Genomic DNA, 23,834 nt, shown 5'->3' with positions numbered 1-23,834 from the left:
GGCAGCTATGTGCAACAAAGGTAGGCGTGTTGTTTTCATATGCAGATCTGAAATATTGTCTTATATGCAAGAGGAGGAGTGATGGGGGTTCAGGCAAAAGCCAGGCTATGGATTGCATTGCTAAATGCTCCATCAGAGTGCAATGGTCGCCTGTCCTTTTTTTAAGTGATGATGTGGGTTTAGCCTGTGCTGTATGTATGTATGGGTGGCTGACTGCCACCCACCCAGAAAGTGTATGGGAGACTGGTTGGCTGCCAGCCTTCCTTCCATTCCTATGAGTAATGTGAGTGCTCATGAAGGGGACATGGTTGGGTCCACCCCTTTCCCGGTTATCCCCTCTAGGCCTTTTGGCTTAGATCAAGTGTAAAAAAAGAAAGGATCTTGCGACAGATCGCATCCTGAGGCACGTTTTTTTTTGTGTGAATACTTGCACTTGGGTGACTTGTGAGCACATACTGATACATACGTTCCCTATCTGGGGACCATAAATTAAATGGATTTTTGAGAAAGGGAGCTGATTTGGAAGCTTGCTTCTGTCGCCCTATGCATTGACCCGATGTGGCAGTATCTTCGGGTAGTGAACAGTGCACCACCCCATTCCAGTGTTAAACAAGAAAGATTCTCATTTAATCCTCCGTGGGTGAGAATTTGAGTTTGAGAATTGGAGACCAAAATGATGAGTTGCACTGACTGGTTTATGAACGTCTATTCATTTAGCGTTTTAATGACCATGTTTGCACACTGATTGGTGTAAAAAAATAAAATAAAACTAAATAATAATAATCTAGCACACCTGTGCAGGTTTGACATGACATGACAGGTAGCTGTCTTGTGGGTGGTGCTGAATCCTGTTAAATGACATGAGGGTCTCATGCCTATACACAAGGGTGTGTCATTGCTGTTGCTTGACCATGCATTGGTTTCTGTGGTCAGTGAATGATAAAAACAAAATTTACCATCCATTGATGGATGGGAAATCCGCCATGAGGCATTTGTTTTTAGAAACTGCTGCTCACAACCAATGTTGCAATGGAGTGTCTCCATCTGCTGGTGGTATTGGAAAGGCATTAGTGCTATGACAGGGTCTGAAGAAGAAGAAGAAGAAGAAGAAGACGGAAAAAAATATATATAAAAAGAAAAAGAGAGAGAGAGAGAGACTGACTTAGTGAGCGAGTGAGTGAGAGAGTGAGAGTGAGTGAGAGTGAATGAGTGAGTGAGTGATTGAGTGAGTGAGTGAGTGAGTGAGAACAAATGAGTTAAAGCAAGTGAGTGAGAGAGATCGAATGAATGAAAGTCTGAATGACAGAAAGAAAAAAGGATGAAGAAAGAAGCATGAAGAAAAAAAAATGTATATGGAGTTGCTGACATGAGTGCAATCTACAAAGCCGTTGAGGCTGATCCTCATGGGAGGATTATTGCACCAGGACCCTTAGCACTTTTAAAATGCCCTTCAATGCCAAGGGCTAGATGTAAACTGCAGATGACCATGTTGTGGTAGTTACCATGGATACCCAAGTGATGTGTGAGCTAACACATAGGCCCAACAGATTCCAAGAAGGCCAGAATCACCAGTGGCACCACCATCGATTGTCAGGTCACCCGGATTCAGCAAATACCAGAGTCCAAAATGATGCAGGTTTATACTGTTAATTTTCAGTTTATCGTTACAGTTGGTGTTATTCCATGTCGGAAGGGACGCAGCTACAGCCAGTGGGGTAACTAGAGACAGGCAGGCAGCTATGTGCAACAAAGGTAGGCGTGTTGTTTTCATATGCAGATCTGAAATATTGTCTTATATGCAAGAGGAGGAGTGATGGGGGTTCAGGCAAAAGCCAGGCTATGGATTGCATTGCTAAATGCTCCATCAGAGTGCAATGGTCGCCTGTCCTTTTTTTAAGTGATGATGTGGGTTTAGCCTGTGCTGTATGTATGTATGGGTGGCTGACTGCCACCCACCCAGAAAGTGTATGGGAGGCTGGTTGGCTGCCAGCCTTCCTTCCATTCCTATGAGTAATGTGAGTGCTCATGAAGGGGACATGGTTGGGTCCACCCCTTTCCCGGTTATCCCCTCTAGGCCTTTTGGCTTAGATCAAGTGTAAAAAAAGAAAGGATCTTGCGACAGATCGCATCCTGAGGCACGTTTTTTTTTGTGTGAATACTTGCACTTGGGTGACTTGTGAGCACATACTGATACATACGTTCCCTATCTGGGGACCATAAATTAAATGGATTTTTGAGAAAGGGAGCTGATTTGGAAGCTTGCTTCTGTCGCCCTATGCATTGACCCGATGTGGCAGTATCTTCGGGTAGTGAACAGTGCACCACCCCATTCCAGTGTTAAACAAGAAAGATTCTCATTTAATCCTCCGTGGGTGAGAATTTGAGTTTGAGAATTGGAGACCAAAATGATGAGTTGCACTGACTGGTTTTTGAACGTCTATTCATTTAGCGTTTTAATGACCATGTTTGCACACTGATTGGTGTAAAAAAATAAAATAAAACTAAATAATAATAATCTAGCACACCTGTGCAGGTTTGACATGACATGACAGGTAGCTGTCTTGTGGGTGGTGCTGAATCCTGTTAAATGACATGAGGGTCTCATGCCTATACACAAGGGTGTGTCATTGCTGTTGCTTGACCATGCATTGGTTTCTGTGGTCAGTGAATGATAAAAACAAAATTTACCATCCATTGATGGATGGGAAATCCGCCATGAGGCATTTGTTTTTAGAAACTGCTGCTCACAACCAATGTTGCAATGGAGTGTCTCCATCTGCTGGTGGTATTGGAAAGGCATTAGTGCTATGACAGGGTCTGAAGAAGAAGAAGAAGAAGACGGAAACAAATATATATAAAAAGAAAAAGAGAGAGAGAGAGAGAGACTGACTTAGTGAGCGAGTGAGTGAGAGAGTGAGAGTGAGTGAGAGTGAATGAGTGAGTGAGTGATTGAGTGAGTGAGTGAGAACAAATGAGTTAAAGCAAGTGAGTGAGAGAGATCGAATGAATGAAAGTCTGAATGACAGAAAGAAAAAAGGATGAAGAAAGAAGCATGAAGAAAAAAAAATGTATATGGAGTTGCTGACATGAGTGCAATCTACAAAGCCGTTGAGGCTGATCCTCATGGGAGGATTATTGCACCAGGACCCTTAGCACTTTTAAAATGCCATTCAATGCCACGGGCTAGATGTAAACTGCAGATGACCATGTTGTGGTAGTTACCATGGATACCCAAGTGATGTGTGAGCTAACACATAGGCCCAACAGATTCCAAGAAGGCCAGAATCACCAGCGGCACCACCATCGATTGTCAGGTCACCCGGATTCAGCAAATACCAGAGTCCAAAATGATGCAGGTTTATACTGTTAATTTTCAGTTTATCGTTACAGTTGGTGTTATTCCATGTCGGAAGGGACGCAGCTACAGCCAGTGGGGTAACTAGAGACAGGCAGGCAGCTATGTGCAACAAAGGTAGGCGTGTTGTTTTCATATGCAGATCTGAAATATTGTCTTATATGCAAGAGGAGGAGTGATGGGGGTTCAGGCAAAAGCAAGGCTATGGATTGCATTGCTAAATGCTCCATCAGAGTGCAATGGTCGCCTGTCCTTTTTTTAAGTGATGATGTGGGTTTAGCCTGTGCTGTATGTATGTATGGGTGGCTGACTGCCACCCACCCAGAAAGTGTATGGGAGGCTGGTTGGCTGCCAGCCTTCCTTCCATTCCTATGAGTAATGTGAGTGCTCATGAAGGGGACATGGTTGGGTCCACCCCTTACCCGGTTATCCCCTCTAGGCCTTTTGGCTTAGATCAAGTGTAAAAAAAGAAAGGATCTTGCGACAGATCGCATCCTGAGGCACGTTTTTTTTTGTGTGAATACTTGCACTTGGGTGACTTGTGAGCACATACTGATACATACGTTCCCTATCTGGGGACCATAAATTAAATGGATTTTTGAGAAAGGGAGCTGATTTGGAAGCTTGCTTCTGTCGCCCTATGCATTGACCCGATGTGGCAGTATCTTCGGGTAGTGAACAGTGCACCACCCCATTCCAGTGTTAAACAAGAAAGATTCTCATTTAATCCTCCGTGGGTGAGAATTTGAGTTTGAGAATTGGAGACCAAAATGATGAGTTGCACTGACTGGTTTATGAACGTCTATTCATTTAGCGTTTTAATGACCATGTTTGCACACTGATTGGTGTAAAAAAATAAAATAAAACTAAATAATAATAATCTAGCACACCTGTGCAGGTTTGACATGACATGACAGGTAGCTGTCTTGTGGGTGGTGCTGAATCCTGTTAAATGACATGAGGGTCTCATGCCTATACACAAGGGTGTGTCATTGCTGTTGCTTGACCATGCATTGGTTTCTGTGGTCAGTGAATGATAAAAACAAAATTTACCATCCATTGATGGATGGGAAATCCGCCATGAGGCATTTGTTTTTAGAAACTGCTGCTCACAACCAATGTTGCAATGGAGTGTCTCCATCTGCTGGTGGTATTGGAAAGGCATTAGTGCTATGACAGGGTCTGAAGAAGAAGAAGAAGAAGACGGAAAAAAATATATATAAAAGGAAAAAGAGAGAGAGAGAGAGAGACTGACTTAGTGAGCGAGTGAGTGAGAGAGTGAGAGTGAGTGAGAGTGAATGAGTGAGTGAGTGAGTGAGAACAAATGAGTTAAAGCAAGTGAGTGAGAGAGATCGAATGAATGAAAGTCTGAATGACAGAAAGAAAAAAGGATGAAGAAAGAAGCATGAAGAAAAAAAAATGTATATGGAGTTGCTGACATGAGTGCAATCTACAAAGCCGTTGAGGCTGATCCTCATGGGAGGATTATTGCACCAGGACCCTTAGCACTTTTAAAATGCCATTCAATGCCACGGGCTAGATGTAAACTGCAGATGACCATGTTGTGGTAGTTACCATGGATACCCAAGTGATGTGTGAGCTAACACATAGGCCCAACAGATTCCAAGAAGGCCAGAATCACCAGCGGCACCACCATCGATTGTCAGGTCACCCGGATTCAGCAAATACCAGAGTCCAAAATGATGCAGGTTTATACTGTTAATTTTCAGTTTATCGTTACAGTTGGTGTTATTCCATGTCGGAAGGGACGCAGCTACAGCCAGTGGGGTAACTAGAGACAGGCAGGCAGCTATGTGCAACAAAGGTAGGCGTGTTGTTTTCATATGCAGATCTGAAATATTGTCTTATATGCAAGAGGAGGAGTGATGGGGGTTCAGGCAAAAGCCAGGCTATGGATTGCATTGCTAAATGCTCCATCAGAGTGCAATGGTCGGCTGTCCTTTTTTTAAGTGATGATGTGGGTTTAGCCTGTGCTGTATGTATGTATGGGTGGCTGACTGCCACCCACCCAGAAAGTGTATGGGAGACTGGTTGGCTGCCAGCCTTCCTTCCATTCCTATGAGTAATGTGAGTGCTCATGAAGGGGACATGGTTGGGTCCACCCCTTTCCCGGTTATCCCCTCTAGGCCTTTTGGCTTAGATCAAGTGTAAAAAAAGAAAGGATCTTGCGACAGATCGCATCCTGAGGCACGTTTTTTTTTGTGTGAATACTTGCACTTGGGTGACTTGTGAGCACATACTGATACATACGTTCCCTATCTGGGGACCATAAATTAAATGGATTTTTGAGAAAGGGAGCTGATTTGGAAGCTTGCTTCTGTCGCCCTATGCATTGACCCGATGTGGCAGTATCTTCGGGTAGTGAACAGTGCACCACCCCATTCCAGTGTTAAACAAGAAAGATTCTCATTTAATCCTCCGTGGGTGAGAATTTGAGTTTGAGAATTGGAGACCAAAATGATGAGTTGCACTGACTGGTTTATGAACGTCTATTCATTTAGCGTTTTAATGACCATGTTTGCACACTGATTGGTGTAAAAAAATAAAATAAAACTAAATAATAATAATCTAGCACACCTGTGCAGGTTTGACATGACATGACAGGTAGCTGTCTTGTGGGTGGTGCTGAATCCTGTTAAATGACATGAGGGTCTCATGCCTATACACAAGGGTGTGTCATTGCTGTTGCTTGACCATGCATTGGTTTCTGTGGTCAGTGAATGATAAAAACAAAATTTACCATCCATTGATGGATGGGAAATCCGCCATGAGGCATTTGTTTTTAGAAACTGCTGCTCACAACCAATGTTGCAATGGAGTGTCTCCATCTGCTGGTGGTATTGGAAAGGCATTAGTGCTATGACAGGGTCTGAAGAAGAAGAAGAAGAAGAAGAAGACGGAAAAAAATATATATAAAAAGAAAAAGAGAGAGAGAGAGAGACTGACTTAGTGAGCGAGTGAGTGAGAGAGTGAGAGTGAGTGAGAGTGAATGAGTGAGTGAGTGATTGAGTGAGTGAGTGAGTGAGTGAGAACAAATGAGTTAAAGCAAGTGAGTGAGAGAGATCGAATGAATGAAAGTCTGAATGACAGAAAGAAAAAAGGATGAAGAAAGAAGCATGGAGAAAAAAAAATGTATATGGAGTTGCTGACATGAGTGCAATCTACAAAGCCGTTGAGGCTGATCCTCATGGGAGGATTATTGCACCAGGACCCTTAGCACTTTTAAAATGCCATTCAATGCCACGGGCTAGATGTAAACTGCAGATGACCATGTTGTGGTAGTTACCATGGATACCCAAGTGATGTGTGAGCTAACACATAGGCCCAACAGATTCCAAGAAGGCCAGAATCACCAGCGGCACCACCATCGATTGTCAGGTCACCCGGATTCAGCAAATACCAGAGTCCAAAATGATGCAGGTTTATACTGTTAATTTTCAGTTTATCGTTACAGTTGGTGTTATTCCATGTCGGAAGGGACGCAGCTACAGCCAGTGGGGTAACTAGAGACAGGCAGGCAGCTATGTGCAACAAAGGTAGGCGTGTTGTTTTCATATGCAGATCTGAAATATTGTCTTATATGCAAGAGGAGGAGTGATGGGGGTTCAGGCAAAAGCCAGGCTATGGATTGCATTGCTAAATGCTCCATCAGAGTGCAATGGCCGCCTGTCCTTTTTTTAAGTGATGATGTGGGTTTAGCCTGTGCTGTATGTATGTATGGGTGGCTGACTGCCACCCACCCAGAAAGTGTATGGGAGGCTGGTTGGCTGCCAGCCTTCCTTCCATTCCTATGAGTAATGTGAGTGCTCATGAAGGGGACATGGTTGGGTCCACCCCTTTCCCGGTTATCCCCTCTAGGCCTTTTGGCTTAGATCAAGTGTAAAAAAAGAAAGGATCTTGCGACAGATCGCATCCTGAGGCACGTTTTTTTTTTTGTGTGAATACTTGCACTTGGGTGACTTGTGAGCACATACTGATACATACGTTCCCTATCTGGGGACCATAAATTAAATGGATTTTTGAGAAAGGGAGCTGATTTGGAAGCTTTCTTCTGTCGCCCTATGCATTGACCCGATGTGGCAGTATCTTCGGGTAGTGAACAGTGCACCACCCCATTCCAGTGTTAAACAAGAAAGATTCTCATTTAATCCTCCGTGGGTGAGAATTTGAGTTTGAGAATTGGAGACCAAAATGATGAGTTGCACTGACTGGTTTTTGAACGTCTATTCATTTAGCGTTTTAATGACCATGTTTGCACACTGATTGGTGTAAAAAAATAAAATAAAACTAAATAATAATAATCTAGCACACCTGTGCAGGTTTGACATGACATGACAGGTAGCTGTCTTGTGGGTGGTGCTGAATCCTGTTAAATGACATGAGGGTCTCATGCCTATACACAAGGGTGTGTCATTGCTGTTGCTTGACCATGCATTGGTTTCTGTGGTCAGTGAATGATAAAAACAAAATTTACCATCCATTGATGGATGGGAAATCCGCCATGAGGCATTTGTTTTTAGAAACTGCTGCTCACAACCAATGTTGCAATGGAGTGTCTCCATCTGCTGGTGGTATTGGAAAGGCATTAGTGCTATGACAGGGTCTGAAGAAGAAGAAGAAGACGGAAAAAAATATATATAAAAAGAAAAAGAGAGAGAGAGAGAGAGAGACTGACTTAGTGAGCGAGTGAGTGAGAGAGTGAGAGTGAGTGAGAGTGAATGAGTGAGTGAGTGATTGAGTGAGTGAGTGAGAACAAATGAGTTAAAGCAAGTGAGTGAGAGAGATCGAATGAATGAAAGTCTGAATGACAGAAAGAAAAAAGGATGAAGAAAGAAGCATGAAGAAAAAAAAATGTATATGGAGTTGCTGACATGAGTGCAATCTACAAAGCCGTTGAGGCTGATCCTCATGGGAGGATTATTGCACCAGGACCCTTAGCACTTTTAAAATGCCATTCAATGCCACGGGCTAGATGTAAACTGCAGATGACCATGTTGTGGTAGTTACCATGGATACCCAAGTGATGTGTGAGCTAACACATAGGCCCAACAGATTCCAAGAAGGCCAGAATCACCAGCGGCACCACCATCGATTGTCAGGTCACCCGGATTCAGCAAATACCAGAGTCCAAAATGATGCAGGTTTATACTGTTAATTTTCAGTTTATCGTTACAGTTGGTGTTATTCCATGTCGGAAGGGACGCAGCTACAGCCAGTGGGGTAACTAGAGACAGGCAGGCAGCTATGTGCAACAAAGGTAGGCGTGTTGTTTTCATATGCAGATCTGAAATATTGTCTTATATGCAAGAGGAGGAGTGATGGGGGTTAAGGCAAAAGCCAGGCTATGGATTGCATTGCTAAATGCTCCATCAGAGTGCAATGGTCGCCTGTCCTTTTTTTAAGTGATGATGTGGGTTTAGCCTGTGCTGTATGTATGTATGGGTGGCTGACTGCCACCCACCCAGAAAGTGTATGGGAGGCTGGTTGGCTGCCAGCCTTCCTTCCATTCCTATGAGTAATGTGAGTGCTCATGAAGGGGACATGGTTGGGTCCACCCCTTTCCCGGTTATCCCCTCTAGGCCTTTTGGCTTAGATCAAGTGTAAAAAAAGAAAGGATCTTGCGACAGATCGCATCCTGAGGCACGTTTTTTTTTGTGTGAATACTTGCACTTGGGTGACTTGTGAGCACATACTGATACATACGTTCCCTATCTGGGGACCATAAATTAAATGGATTTTTGAGAAAGGGAGCTGATTTGGAAGCTTGCTTCTGTCGCCCTATGCATTGACCCGATGTGGCAGTATCTTCGGGTAGTGAACAGTGCACCACCCCATTCCAGTGTTAAACAAGAAAGATTCTCATTTAATCCTCCGTGGGTGAGAATTTGAGTTTGAGAATTGGAGACCAAAATGATGAGTTGCACTGACTGGTTTATGAACGTCTATTCATTTAGCGTTTTAATGACCATGTTTGCACACTGATTGGTGTAAAAAAATAAAATAAAACTAAATAATAATAATCTAGCACACCTGTGCAGGTTTGACATGACATGACAGGTAGCTGTCTTGTGGGTGGTGCTGAATCCTGTTAAATGACATGAGGGTCTCATGCCTATACACAAGGGTGTGTCATTGCTGTTGCTTGACCATGCATTGGTTTCTGTGGTCAGTGAATGATAAAAACAAAATTTACCATCCATTGATGGATGGGAAATCCGCCATGAGGCATTTGTTTTTAGAAACTGCTGCTCACAACCAATGTTGCAATGGAGTGTCTCCATCTGCTGGTGGTATTGGAAAGGCATTAGTGCTATGACAGGGTCCGAAGAAGAAGAAGAAGAAGAAGACGGAAAAAAATATATCTAAAAAGAAAAAGAGAGAGAGAGAGAGAGACTGACTTAGTGAGCGAGTGAGTGAGAGAGTGAGAGTGAGTGAGAGTGAATGAGTGAGTGAGTGATTGAGTGAGTGAGTGAGAACAAATGAGTTAAAGCAAGTGAGTGAGAGAGATCGAATGAATGAAAGTCTGAATGACAGAAAGAAAAAAGGATGAAGAAAGAAGCATGAAGAAAAAAAAATGTATATGGAGTTGCTGACATGAGTGCAATCTACAAAGCCGTTGAGGCTGATCCTCATGGGAGGATTATTGCACCAGGACCCTTAGCACTTTTAAAATGCCATTCAATGCCACGGGCTAGATGTAAACTGCAGATGACCATGTTGTGGTAGTTACCATGGATACCCAAGTGATGTGTGAGCTAACACATAGGCCCAACAGATTCCAAGAAGGCCAGAATCACCAGCGGCACCACCATCGATTGTCAGGTCACCCGGATTCAGCAAATACCAGAGTCCAAAATGATGCAGGTTTATACTGTTAATTTTCAGTTTATCGTTACAGTTGGTGTTATTCCATGTCGGAAGGGACGCAGCTACAGCCAGTGGGGTAACTAGAGACAGGCAGGCAGCTATGTGCAACAAAGGTAGGCGTGTTGTTTTCATATGCAGATCTGAAATATTGTCTTATATGCAAGAGGAGGAGTGATGGGGGTTCAGGCAAAAGCCAGGCTATGGATTGCATTGCTAAATGCTCCATCAGAGTGCAATGGTCGCCTGTCCTTTTTTTAAGTGATGATGTGGGTTTAGCCTGTGCTGTATGTATGTATGGGTGGCTGACTGCCACCCACCCAGAAAGTGTATGGGAGGCTGGTTGGCTGCCAGCCTTCCTTCCATTCCTATGAGTAATGTGAGTGCTCATGAAGGGGACATGGTTGGGTCCACCCCTTTCCCGGTTATCCCCTCTAGGCCTTTTGGCTTAGATCAAGTGTAAAAAAAGAAAGGATCTTGCGACAGATCGCATCCTGAGGCACGTTTTTTTTTGTGTGAATACTTGCACTTGGGTGACTTGTGAGCACATACTGATACATACGTTCCCTATCTGGGGACCATAAATTAAATGGATTTTTGAGAAAGGGAGCTGATTTGGAAGCTTGCTTCTGTCGCCCTATGCATTGACCCGATGTGGCAGTATCTTCGGGTAGTGAACAGTGCACCACCCCATTCCAGTGTTAAACAAGAAAGATTCTCATTTAATCCTCCGTGGGTGAGAATTTGAGTTTGAGAATTGGAGACCAAAATGATGAGTTGCACTGACTGGTTTATGAACGTCTATTCATTTAGCGTTTTAATGACCATGTTTGCACACTGATTGGTGTAAAAAAATAAAATAAAACTAAATAATAATAATCTAGCACACCTGTGCAGGTTTGACATGACATGACAGGTAGCTGTCTTGTGGGTGGTGCTGAATCCTGTTAAATGACATGAGGGTCTCATGCCTATACACAAGGGTGTGTCATTGCTGTTGCTTGACCATGCATTGGTTTCTGTGGTCAGTGAATGATAAAAACAAAATTTACCATCCATTGATGGATGGGAAATCCGCCATGAGGCATTTGTTTTTAGAAACTGCTGCTCACAACCAATGTTGCAATGGAGTGTCTCCATCTGCTGGTGGTATTGGAAAGGCATTAGTGCTATGACAGGGTCTGAAGAAGAAGAAGAAGAAGACGGAAAAAAATATATATAAAAAGAAAAAGAGAGAGAGAGAGAGACTGACTTAGTGAGCGAGTGAGTGAGAGAGTGAGAGTGAGTGAGAGTGAATGAGTGAGTGAGTGATTGAGTGAGTGAGTGAGTGAGTGAGAACAAATGAGTTAAAGCAAGTGAGTGAGAGAGATCGAATGAATGAAAGTCTGAATGACAGAAAGAAAAAAGGATGAAGAAAGAAGCATGGAGAAAAAAAAATGTATATGGAGTTGCTGACATGAGTGCAATCTACAAAGCCGTTGAGGCTGATCCTCATGGGAGGATTATTGCACCAGGACCCTTAGCACTTTTAAAATGCCATTCAATGCCACGGGCTAGATGTAAACTGCAGATGACCATGTTGTGGTAGTTACCATGGATACCCAAGTGATGTGTGAGCTAACACATAGGCCCAACAGATTCCAAGAAGGCCAGAATCACCAGCGGCACCACCATCGATTGTCAGGTCACCCGGATTCAGCAAATACCAGAGTCCAAAATGATGCAGGTTTATACTGTTAATTTTCAGTTTATCGTTACAGTTGGTGTTATTCCATGTCGGAAGGGACGCAGCTACAGCCAGTGGGGTAACTAGAGACAGGCAGGCAGCTATGTGCAACAAAGGTAGGCGTGTTGTTTTCATATGCAGATCTGAAATATTGTCTTATATGCAAGAGGAGGAGTGATGGGGGTTCAGGCAAAAGCCAGGCTATGGATTGCATTGCTAAATGCTCCATCAGAGTGCAATGGTCGCCTGTCCTTTTTTTAAGTGATGATGTGGGTTTAGCCTGTGCTGTATGTATGTATGGGTGGCTGACTGCCACCCACCCAGAAAGTGTATGGGAGGCTGGTTGGCTGCCAGCCTTCCTTCCATTCCTATGAGTAATGTGAGTGCTCATGAAGGGGACATGGTTGGGTCCACCCCTTTCCCGGTTATCCCCTCTAGGCCTTTTGGCTTAGATCAAGTGTAAAAAAAGAAAGGATCTTGCGACAGATCGCATCCTGAGGCACGTTTTTTTTTTTGTGTGAATACTTGCACTTGGGTGACTTGTGAGCACATACTGATACATACGTTCCCTATCTGGGGACCATAAATTAAATGGATTTTTGAGAAAGGGAGCTGATTTGGAAGCTTTCTTCTGTCGCCCTATGCATTGACCCGATGTGGCAGTATCTTCGGGTAGTGAACAGTGCACCACCCCATTCCAGTGTTAAACAAGAAAGATTCTCATTTAATCCTCCGTGGGTGAGAATTTGAGTTTGAGAATTGGAGACCAAAATGATGAGTTGCACTGACTGGTTTTTGAACGTCTATTCATTTAGCGTTTTAATGACCATGTTTGCACACTGATTGGTGTAAAAAAATAAAATAAAACTAAATAATAATAATCTAGCACACCTGTGCAGGTTTGACATGACATGACAGGTAGCTGTCTTGTGGGTGGTGCTGAATCCTGTTAAATGACATGAGGGTCTCATGCCTATACACAAGGGTGTGTCATTGCTGTTGCTTGACCATGCATTGGTTTCTGTGGTCAGTGAATGATAAAAACAAAATTTACCATCCATTGATGGATGGGAAATCCGCCATGAGGCATTTGTTTTTAGAAACTGCTGCTCACAACCAATGTTGCAATGGAGTGTCTCCATCTGCTGGTGGTATTGGAAAGGCATTAGTGCTATGACAGGGTCTGAAGAAGAAGAAGAAGACGGAAAAAAATATATATAAAAAGAAAAAGAGAGAGAGAGAGAGAGAGACTGACTTAGTGAGCGAGTGAGTGAGAGAGTGAGAGTGAGTGAGAGTGAATGAGTGAGTGAGTGATTGAGTGAGTGAGTGAGAAAAAATGAGTTAAAGCAAGTGAGTGAGAGAGATCGAATGAATGAAAGTCTGAATGACAGAAAGAAAAAAGGATGAAGAAAGAAGCATGAAGAAAAAAAAATGTATATGGAGTTGCTGACATGAGTGCAATCTACAAAGCCGTTGAGGCTGATCCTCATGGGAGGATTATTGCACCAGGACCCTTAGCACTTTTAAAATGCCATTCAATGCCACGGGCTAGATGTAAACTGCAGATGACCATGTTGTGGTAGTTACCATGGATACCCAAGTGATGTGTGAGCTAACACATAGGCCCAACAGATTCCAAGAAGGCCAGAATCACCAGCGGCACCACCATCGATTGTCAGGTCACCCGGATTCAGCAAATACCAGAGTCCAAAATGATGCAGGTTTATACTGTTAATTTTCAGTTTATCGTTACAGTTGGTGTTATTCCATGTCGGAAGGGACGCAGCTACAGCCAGTGGGGTAACTAGAGACAGGCAGGCAGCTATGTGCAACAAAGGTAGGCGTGTTGTTTTCATATGCAGATCTGAAATATTGTCTTATATGCAAGAGGAGGAGTGATGGGGGTTCAGGCAAAAGCCAGGCTATGGATTGCATTGCTAAATGCTCCATCAGAGTGCAATGGTCGCCTGTCCTTTTTTTAAGTGATGATGTGGGTTTAGCCTGTGCTGTATGTATGTATGGGTGGCTGACTGCCACCCACCCAGAAAGTGTATGGGAGGCTGGTTGGCTGCCAGCCTTCCTTCCATTCCTATGAGTAATGTGAGTGCTCATGAAGGGGACATGGTTGGGTCCACCCCTTTCCCGGTTATCCCCTCTAGGCCTTTTGGCTTAGATCAAGTGTAAAAAAAGAAAGGATCTTGCGACAGATCGCATCCTGAGGCACGTTTTTTTTTGTGTGAATACTTGCACTTGGGTGACTTGTGAGCACATACTGATACATACGTTCCCTATCTGGGGACCATAAATTAAATGGATTTTTGAGAAAGGGAGCTGATTTGGAAGCTTGCTTCTGTCGCCCTATGCATTGACCCGATGTGGCAGTATCTTCGGGTAGTGAACAGTGCACCACCCCATTCCAGTGTTAAACAAGAAAGATTCTCATTTAATCCTCCGTGGGTGAGAATTTGAGTTTGAGAATTGGAGACCAAAATGATGAGTTGCACTGACTGGTTTATGAACGTCTATTCATTTAGCGTTTTAATGACCATGTTTGCACACTGATTGGTGTAAAAAAATAAAATAAAACTAAATAATAATAATCTAGCACACCTGTGCAGGTTTGACATGACATGACAGGTAGCTGTCTTGTGGGTGGTGCTGAATCCTGTTAAATGACATGAGGGTCTCATGCCTATACACAAGGGTGTGTCATTGCTGTTGCTTGACCATGCATTGGTTTCTGTGGTCAGTGAATGATAAAAACAAAATTTACCATCCATTGATGGATGGGAAATCCGCCATGAGGCATTTGTTTTTAGAAACTGCTGCTCACAACCAATGTTGCAATGGAGTGTCTCCATCTGCTGGTGGTATTGGAAAGGCATTAGTGCTATGACAGGGTCCGAAGAAGAAGAAGAAGAAGAAGACGGAAAAAAATATATATAAAAAGAAAAAGAGAGAGAGAGAGAGAGACTGACTTAGTGAGCGAGTGAGTGAGAGAGTGAGAGTGAGTGAGAGTGAATGAGTGAGTGAGTGATTGAGTGAGTGAGTGAGAACAAATGAGTTAAAGCAAGTGAGTGAGAGAGATCGAATGAATGAAAGTCTGAATGACAGAAAGAAAAAAGGATGAAGAAAGAAGCATGAAGAAAAAAAAATGTATATGGAGTTGCTGACATGAGTGCAATCTACAAAGCCGTTGAGGCTGATCCTCATGGGAGGATTATTGCACCAGGACCCTTAGCACTTTTAAAATGCCATTCAATGCCACGGGCTAGATGTAAACTGCAGATGACCATGTTGTGGTAGTTACCATGGATACCCAAGTGATGTGTGAGCTAACACATAGGCCCAACAGATTCCAAGAAGGCCAGAATCACCAGCGGCACCACCATCGATTGTCAGGTCACCCGGATTCAGCAAATACCAGAGTCCAAAATGATGCAGGTTTATACTGTTAATTTTCAGTTTATCGTTACAGTTGGTGTTATTCCATGTCGGAAGGGACGCAGCTACAGCCAGTGGGGTAACTAGAGACAGGCAGGCAGCTATGTGCAACAAAGGTAGGCGTGTTGTTTTCATATGCAGATCTGAAATATTGTCTTATATGCAAGAGGAGGAGTGATGGGGGTTCAGGCAAAAGCCAGGCTATGGATTGCATTGCTAAATGCTCCATCAGAGTGCAATGGTCGCCTGTCCTTTTTTTAAGTGATGATGTGGGTTTAGCCTGTGCTGTATGTATGTATGGGTGGCTGACTGCCACCCACCCAGAAAGTGTATGGGAGGCTGGTTGGCTGCCAGCCTTCCTTCCATTCCTATGAGTAATGTGAGTGCTCATGAAGGGGACATGGTTGGGTCCACCCCTTTCCCGGTTATCCCCTCTAGGCCTTTTGGCTTAGATCAAGTGTAAAAAAAGAAAGGATCTTGCGACAGATCGCATCCTGAGGCACGTTTTTTTTTGTGTGAATACTTGCACTTGGGTGACTTGTGAGCACATACTGATACATACGTTCCCTATCTGGGGACCATAAATTAAATGGATTTTTGAGAAAGGGAGCTGATTTGGAAGCTTGCTTCTGTCGCCCTATGCATTGACCCGATGTGGCAGTATCTTCGGGTAGTGAACAGTGCACCACCCCATTCCAGTGTTAAACAAGAAAGATTCTCATTTAATCCTCCGTGGGTGAGAATTTGAGTTTGAGAATTGGAGACCAAAATGATGAGTTGCACTGACTGGTTTATGAACGTCTATTCATTTAGCGTTTTAATGACCATGTTTGCACACTGATTGGTGTAAAAAAATAAAATAAAACTAAATAATAATAATCTAGCACACCTGTGCAGGTTTGACATGACATGACAGGTAGCTGTCTTGTGGGTGGTGCTGAATCCTGTTAAATGACATGAGGGTCTCATGCCTATACACAAGGGTGTGTCATTGCTGTTGCTTGACCATGCATTGGTTTCTGTGGTCAGTGAATGATAAAAACAAAATTTACCATCCATTGATGGATGGGAAATCCGCCATGAGGCATTTGTTTTTAGAAACTGCTGCTCACAACCAATGTTGCAATGGAGTGTCTCCATCTGCTGGTGGTATTGGAAAGGCATTAGTGCTATGACAGGGTCTGAAGAAGAAGAAGAAGAAGACGGAAAAAAATATATATAAAAAGAAAAAGAGAGAGAGAGAGAGAGACTGACTTAGTGAGCGAGTGAGTGAGAGAGTGAGAGTGAGTGAGAGTGAATGAGTGAGTGAGTGATTGAGTGAGTGAGTGAGAACAAATGAGTTAAAGCAAGTGAGTGAGAGAGATCGAATGAATGAAAGTCTGAATGACAGAAAGAAAAAAGGATGAAGAAAGAAGCATGAAGAAAAAAAAATGTATATGGAGTTGCTGACATGAGTGCAATCTACAAAGCCGTTGAGGCTGATCCTCATGGGAGGATTATTGCACCAGGACCCTTAGCACTTTTAAAATGCCATTCAATGCCACGGGCTAGATGTAAACTGCAGATGACCATGTTGTGGTAGTTACCATGGATACCCAAGTGATGTGTGAGCTAACACATAGGCCCAACAGATTCCAAGAAGGCCAGAATCACCAGCGGCACCACCATCGATTGTCAGGTCACCCGGATTCAGCAAATACCAGAGTCCAAAATGATGCAGGTTTATACTGTTAATTTTCAGTTTATCGTTACAGTTGGTGTTATTCCATGTCGGAAGGGACGCAGCTACAGCCAGTGGGGTAACTAGAGACAGGCAGGCAGCTATGTGCAACAAAGGTAGGCGTGTTGTTTTCATATGCAGATCTGAAATATTGTCTTATATGCAAGAGGAGGAGTGATGGGGGTTCAGGCAAAAGCCAGGCTATGGATTGCATTGCTAAATGCTCCATCAGAGTGCAATGGTCGCCTGTCCTTTTTTTAAGTGATGATGTGGGTTTAGCCTGTGCTGTATGTATGTATGGGTGGCTGACTGCCACCCACCCAGAAAGTGTATGGGAGGCTGGTTGGCTGCCAGCCTTCCTTCCATTCCTATGAGTAATGTGAGTGCTCATGAAGGGGACATGGTTGGGTCCACCCCTTTCCCGGTTATCCCCTCTAGGCCTTTTGGCTTAGATCAAGTGTAAAAAAAGAAAGGATCTTGCGACAGATCGCATCCTGAGGCACGTTTTTTTTTGTGTGAATACTTGCACTTGGGTGACTTGTGAGCACATACTGATACATACGTTCCCTATCTGGGGACCATAAATTAAATGGATTTTTGAGAAAGGGAGCTGATTTGGAAGCTTGCTTCTGTCGCCCTATGCATTGACCCGATGTGGCAGTATCTTCGGGTAGTGAACAGTGCATCACCCCATTCCAGTGTTAAACAAGAAAGATTCTCATTTAATCCTCCGTGGGTGAGAATTTGAGTTTGAGAATTGGAGACCAAAATGATGAGTTGCACTGACTGGTTTATGAACGTCTATTCATTTAGCGTTTTAATGACCATGTTTGCACACTGATTGGTGTAAAAAAATAAAATAAAACTAAATAATAATAATCTAGCACACCTGTGCAGGTTTGACATGACATGACAGGTAGCTGTCTTGTGGGTGGTGCTGAATCCTGTTAAATGACATGAGGGTCTCATGCCTATACACAAGGGTGTGTCATTGCTGTTGCTTGACCATGCATTGGTTTCTGTGGTCAGTGAATGATAAAAACAAAATTTACCATCCATTGATGGATGGGAAATCCGCCATGAGGCATTTGTTTTTAGAAACTGCTGCTCACAACCAATGTTGCAATGGAGTGTCTCCATCTGCTGGTGGTATTGGAAAGGCATTAGTGCTATGACAGGGTCTGAAGAAGAAGAAGAAGAAGACGGAAAAAAATATATATAAAAAGAAAAAGAGAGAGAGAGAGAGACTGACTTAGTGAGCGAGTGAGTGAGAGAGTGAGAGTGAGTGAGAGTGAATGAGTGAGTGAGTGATTGAGTGAGTGAGTGAGAACAAATGAGTTAAAGCAAGTGAGTGAGAGAGATCGAATGAATGAAAGTCTGAATGACAGAAAGAAAAAAGGATGAAGAAAGAAGCATGAAGAAAAAAAAATGTATATGGAGTTGCTGACATGAGTGCAATCTACAAAGCCGTTGAGGCTGATCCTCATGGGAGGATTATTGCACCAGGACCCTTAGCACTTTTAAAATGCCATTCAATGCCACGGGCTAGATGTAAACTGCAGATGACCATGTTGTGGTAGTTACCATGGATACCCAAGTGATGTGTGAGCTAACACATAGGCCCAACAGATTCCAAGAAGGCCAGAATCACCAGCGGCACCACCATCGATTGTCAGGTCACCCGGATTCAGCAAATACCAGAGTCCAAAATGATGCAGGTTTATACTGTTAATTTTCAGTTTATCGTTACAGTTGGTGTTATTCCATGTCGGAAGGGACGCAGCTACAGCCAGTGGGGTAACTAGAGACAGGCAGGCAGCTATGTGCAACAAAGGTAGGCGTGTTGTTTTCATATGCAGATCTGAAATATTGTCTTATATGCAAGAGGAGGAGTGATGGGGGTTCAGGCAAAAGCCAGGCTATGGATTGCATTGCTAAATGCTCCATCAGAGTGCAATGGTCGCCTGTCCTTTTTTTAAGTGATGATGTGGGTTTAGCCTGTGCTGTATGTATGTATGGGTGGCTGACTGCCACCCACCCAGAAAGTGTATGGGAGGCTGGTTGGCTGCCAGCCTTCCTTCCATTCCTATGAGTAATGTGAGTGCTCATGAAGGGGACATGGTTGGGTCCACCCCTTTCCCGGTTATCCCCTCTAGGCCTTTTGGCTTAGATCAAGTGTAAAAAAAGAAAGGATCTTGCGACAGATCGCATCCTGAGGCACGTTTTTTTTTTTGTGTGAATACTTGCACTTGGGTGACTTGTGAGCACATACTGATACATACGTTCCCTATCTGGGGACCATAAATTAAATGGATTTTTGAGAAAGGGAGCTGATTTGGAAGCTTGCTTCTGTCGCCCTATGCATTGACCCGATGTGGCAGTATCTTCGGGTAGTGAACAGTGCACCACCCCATTCCAGTGTTAAACAAGAAAGATTCTCATTTAATCCTCCGTGGGTGAGAATTTGAGTTTGAGAATTGGAGACCAAAATGATGAGTTGCACTGACTGGTTTATGAACGTCTATTCATTTAGCGTTTTAATGACCATGTTTGCACACTGATTGGTGTAAAAAAATAAAATAAAACTAAATAATAATAATCTAGCACACCTGTGCAGGTTTGACATGACATGACAGGTAGCTGTCTTGTGGGTGGTGCTGAATCCTGTTAAATGACATGAGGGTCTCATGCCTATACACAAGGGTGTGTCATTGCTGTTGCTTGACCATGCATTGGTTTCTGTGGTCAGTGAATGATAAAAACAAAATTTACCATCCATTGATGGATGGGAAATCCGCCATGAGGCATTTGTTTTTAGAAACTGCTGCTCACAACCAATGTTGCAATGGAGTGTCTCCATCTGCTGGTGGTATTGGAAAGGCATTAGTGCTATGACAGGGTCTGAAGAAGAAGAAGAAGAAGAAGAAGAAGACGGAAAAAAATATATATAAAAAGAAAAAGAGAGAGGGAGAGAGAGACTGACTTAGTGAGCGAGTGAGTGAGAGAGTGAGAGTGAGTGAGAGTGAATGAGTGAGTGAGTGATTGAGTGAGTGAGTGAGTGAGTGAGAACAAATGAGTTAAAGCAAGTGAGTGAGAGAGATCGAATGAATGAAAGTCTGAATGACAGAAAGAAAAAAGGATGAAGAAAGAAGCATGAAGAAAAAAAAATGTATATGGAGTTGCTGACATGAGTGCAATCTACAAAGCCATTGAGGCTGATCCTCATGGGAGGATTATTGCACCAGGACCCTTAGCACTTTTAAAATGCCATTCAATGCCACGGGCTAGATGTAAACTGCAGATGACCATGTTGTGGTAGTTACCATGGATACCCAAGTGATGTGTGAGCTAACACATAGGCCCAACAGATTCCAAGAAGGCCAGAATCACCAGCGGCACCACCATCGATTGTCAGGTCACCCGGATTCAGCAAATACCAGAGTCCAAAATGATGCAGGTTTATACTGTTAATTTTCAGTTTATCGTTACAGTTGGTGTTATTCCATGTCGGAAGGGACGCAGCTACAGCCAGTGGGGTAACTAGAGACAGGCAGGCAGCTATGTGCAACAAAGGTAGGCGTGTTGTTTTCATATGCAGATCTGAAATATTGTCTTATATGCAAGAGGAGGAGTGATGGGGGTTCAGGCAAAAGCCAGGCTATGGATTGCATTGCTAAATGCTCCATCAGAGTGCAATGGTCGCCTGTCCTTTTTTTAAGTGATGATGTGGGTTTAGCCTGTGCTGTATGTATGTATGGGTGGCTGACTGCCACCCACCCAGAAAGTGTATGGGAGGCTGGTTGGCTGCCAGCCTTCCTTCCATTCCTATGAGTAATGTGAGTGCTCATGAAGGGGACATGGTTGGGTCCACCCCTTTCCCGGTTATCCCCTCTAGGCCTTTTGGCTTAGATCAAGTGTAAAAAAAGAAAGGATCTTGCGACAGATCGCATCCTGAGGCACGTTTTTTTTTGTGTGAATACTTGCACTTGGGTGACTTGTGAGCACATACTGATACATACGTTCCCTATCTGGGGACCATAAATTAAATGGATTTTTGAGAAAGGGAGCTGATTTGGAAGCTTGCTTCTGTCGCCCTATGCATTGACCCGATGTGGCAGTATCTTCGGGTAGTGAACAGTGCACCACCCCATTCCAGTGTTAAACAAGAAAGATTCTCATTTAATCCTCCGTGGGTGAGAATTTGAGTTTGAGAATTGGAGACCAAAATGATGAGTTGCACTGACTGGTTTATGAACGTCTATTCATTTAGCGTTTTAATGACCATGTTTGCACACTGATTGGTGTAAAAAAATAAAATAAAACTAAATAATAATAATAATCTAGCACACCTGTGCAGGTTTGACATGACATGACAGGTAGCTGTCTTGTGGGTGGTGCTGAATCCTGTTAAATGACATGAGGGTCTCATGCCTATACACAAGGGTGTGTCATTGCTGTTGTTTGACCATGCATTGGTTTCTGTGGTCAGTGAATGATAAAAACAAAATTTACCATCCATTGATGGATGGGAAATCCGCCATGAGGCATTTGTTTTTAGAAACTGCTGCTCACAACCAATGTTGCAATGGAGTGTCTCCATCTGCTGGTGGTATTGGAAAGGCATTAGTGCTATGACAGGGTCTGAAGAAGAAGAAGAAGAAGACGGAAAAAAATATATATAAAAAGAAAAAGAGAGAGAGAGAGAGACTGACTTAGTGAGCGAGTGAGTGAGAGAGTGAGAGTGAGTGAGAGTGAATGAGTGAGTGAGTGATTGAGTGAGTGAGTGAGTGAGTGAGAACAAATGAGTTAAAGCAAGTGAGTGAGAGAGATCGAATGAATGAAAGTCTGAATGACAGAAAGAAAAAAGGATGAAGAAAGAAGCATGAAGAAAAAAAAATGTATATGGAGTTGCTGACATGAGTGCAATCTACAAAGCCGTTGAGGCTGATCCTCATGGGAGGATTATTGCACCAGGACCCTTAGCACTTTTAAAATGCCATTCAATGCCACGGGCTAGATGTAAACTGCAGATGACCATGTTGTGGTAGTTACCATGGATACCCAAGTGATGTGTGAGCTAACACATAGGCCCAACAGATTCCAAGAAGGCCAGAATCACCAGCGGCACCACCATCGATTGTCAGGTCACCCGGATTCAGCAAATACCAGAGTCCAAAATGATGCAGGTTTATACTGTTAATTTTCAGTTTATCGTTACAGTTGGTGTTATTCCATGTCGGAAGGGACGCAGCTACAGCCAGTGGGGTAACTAGAGACAGGCAGGCAGCTATGTGCAACAAAGGTAGGCGTGTTGTTTTCATATGCAGATCTGAAATATTGTCTTATATGCAAGAGGAGGAGTGATGGGGGTTCAGGCAAAAGCCAGGCTATGGATTGCATTGCTAAATGCTCCATCAGAGTGCAATGGTCGCCTGTCCTTTTTTTAATTGATGATGTGGGTTTAGCCTGTGCTGTATGTATGTATGGGTGGCTGACTGCCACCCACCCAGAAAGTGTATGGGAGGCTGGTTGGCTGCCAGCCTTCCTTCCATTCCTATGAGTAATGTGAGTGCTCATGAAGGGGACATGGTTGGGTCCACCCCTTTCCCGGTTATCCCCTCTAGGCCTTTTGGCTTAGATCAAGTGTAAAAAAATAAAGGATCTTGCGACAGATCGCATCCTGAGGCACGTTTTTTTTTGTGTGAATACTTGCACTTGGGTGACTTGTGAGCACATACTGATACATACGTTCCCTATCTGGGGACCATAAATTAAATGGATTTTTGAGAAAGGGAGCTGATTTGGAAGCTTGCTTCTGTCGCCCTATGCATTGACCCGATGTGGCAGTATCTTCGGGTAGTGAACAGTGCACCACCCCATTCCAGTGTTAAACAAGAAAGATTCTCATTTAATCCTCCGTGGGTGAGAATTTGAGTTTGAGAATTGGAGACCAAAATGATGAGTTGCACTGACTGGTTTATGAACGTCTATTCATTTAGCGTTTTAATGACCATGTTTGCACACTGATTGGTGTAAAAAAATTAAATAAAACTAAATAATAATAATCTAGCACACCTGTGCAGGTTTGACATGACATGACAGGTAGCTGTCTTGTGGGTGGTGCTGAATCCTGTTAAATGACATGAGGGTCTCATGCCTATACACAAGGGTGTGTCATTGCTGTTGCTTGACCATGCATTGGTTTCTGTGGTCAGTGAATGATAAAAACAAAATTTACCATCCATTGATGGATGGGAAATCCGCCATGAGGCATTTGTTTTTAGAAACTGCTGCTCACAACCAATGTTGCAATGGAGTGTCTCCATCTGCTGGTGGTATTGGAAAGGCATTAGTGCTATGACAGGGTCTGAAGAAGAAGAAGAAGACGGAAAAAAATATATATAAAAAGAAAAAGAGAGAGAGAGAGAGAGACTGACTTAGTGAGCGAGTGAGTGAGAGAGTGAGAGTGAGTGAGAGTGAATGAGTGAGTGAGTGATTGAGTGAGTGAGTGAGTGAGTGAGAACAAATGAGTTAAAGCAAGTGAGTGAGAGAGATCGAATGAATGAAAGTCTGAATGACAGAAAGAAAAAAGGATGAAGAAAGAAGCATGAAGAAAAAAAAATGTATATGGAGTTGCTGACATGAGTGCAATCTACAAAGCCGTTGAGGCTGATCCTCATGGGAGGATTATTGCACCAGGACCC

The 23,834-nt window shown here is 43.4% G+C and overlaps 14 pseudogenes; all 14 read left to right on the top strand.

The window, feature by feature from the left end:
- The first annotated feature begins 331 nt into the window (after positions 1–331).
- On the top strand, positions 332–595 carry LOC130286326 (U2 spliceosomal RNA; annotated as a pseudogene).
- A 1,468-nt stretch (positions 596–2,063) lies between these two features.
- On the top strand, positions 2,064–2,327 carry LOC130286325 (U2 spliceosomal RNA; annotated as a pseudogene).
- Positions 2,328–3,783: 1,456 nt separating this feature from the next.
- LOC130286324 (U2 spliceosomal RNA) lies at positions 3,784–4,047 on the top strand (annotated as a pseudogene).
- Positions 4,048–5,491: 1,444 nt separating this feature from the next.
- Positions 5,492–5,755, top strand: LOC130286323 (U2 spliceosomal RNA; annotated as a pseudogene).
- Positions 5,756–7,223: 1,468 nt separating this feature from the next.
- LOC130289862 (U2 spliceosomal RNA) lies at positions 7,224–7,489 on the top strand (annotated as a pseudogene).
- Positions 7,490–8,944: 1,455 nt separating this feature from the next.
- Positions 8,945–9,208, top strand: LOC130286322 (U2 spliceosomal RNA; annotated as a pseudogene).
- Positions 9,209–10,667: 1,459 nt separating this feature from the next.
- LOC130286320 (U2 spliceosomal RNA) lies at positions 10,668–10,931 on the top strand (annotated as a pseudogene).
- Positions 10,932–12,393: 1,462 nt separating this feature from the next.
- LOC130289861 (U2 spliceosomal RNA) lies at positions 12,394–12,659 on the top strand (annotated as a pseudogene).
- Positions 12,660–14,114: 1,455 nt separating this feature from the next.
- Positions 14,115–14,378, top strand: LOC130286319 (U2 spliceosomal RNA; annotated as a pseudogene).
- A 1,459-nt stretch (positions 14,379–15,837) lies between these two features.
- On the top strand, positions 15,838–16,101 carry LOC130286318 (U2 spliceosomal RNA; annotated as a pseudogene).
- Positions 16,102–17,557: 1,456 nt separating this feature from the next.
- Positions 17,558–17,821, top strand: LOC130288759 (U2 spliceosomal RNA; annotated as a pseudogene).
- Positions 17,822–19,275: 1,454 nt separating this feature from the next.
- On the top strand, positions 19,276–19,541 carry LOC130288292 (U2 spliceosomal RNA; annotated as a pseudogene).
- A 1,473-nt stretch (positions 19,542–21,014) lies between these two features.
- LOC130286317 (U2 spliceosomal RNA) lies at positions 21,015–21,278 on the top strand (annotated as a pseudogene).
- Positions 21,279–22,743: 1,465 nt separating this feature from the next.
- On the top strand, positions 22,744–23,007 carry LOC130286968 (U2 spliceosomal RNA; annotated as a pseudogene).
- The last annotated feature ends 827 nt before the right edge of the window (positions 23,008–23,834 follow it).

The sequence above is a fragment of the Hyla sarda genome, chromosome 8 (assembly GCF_029499605.1).
Source record: "Hyla sarda isolate aHylSar1 chromosome 8, aHylSar1.hap1, whole genome shotgun sequence".
NCBI classification, from domain to species: Eukaryota; Metazoa; Chordata; class Amphibia; order Anura; family Hylidae; genus Hyla; species Hyla sarda.
The sequence above is the reverse complement of the archived record's forward strand: the minus strand, read 5'-3'. Positions and strand labels throughout refer to the sequence as shown.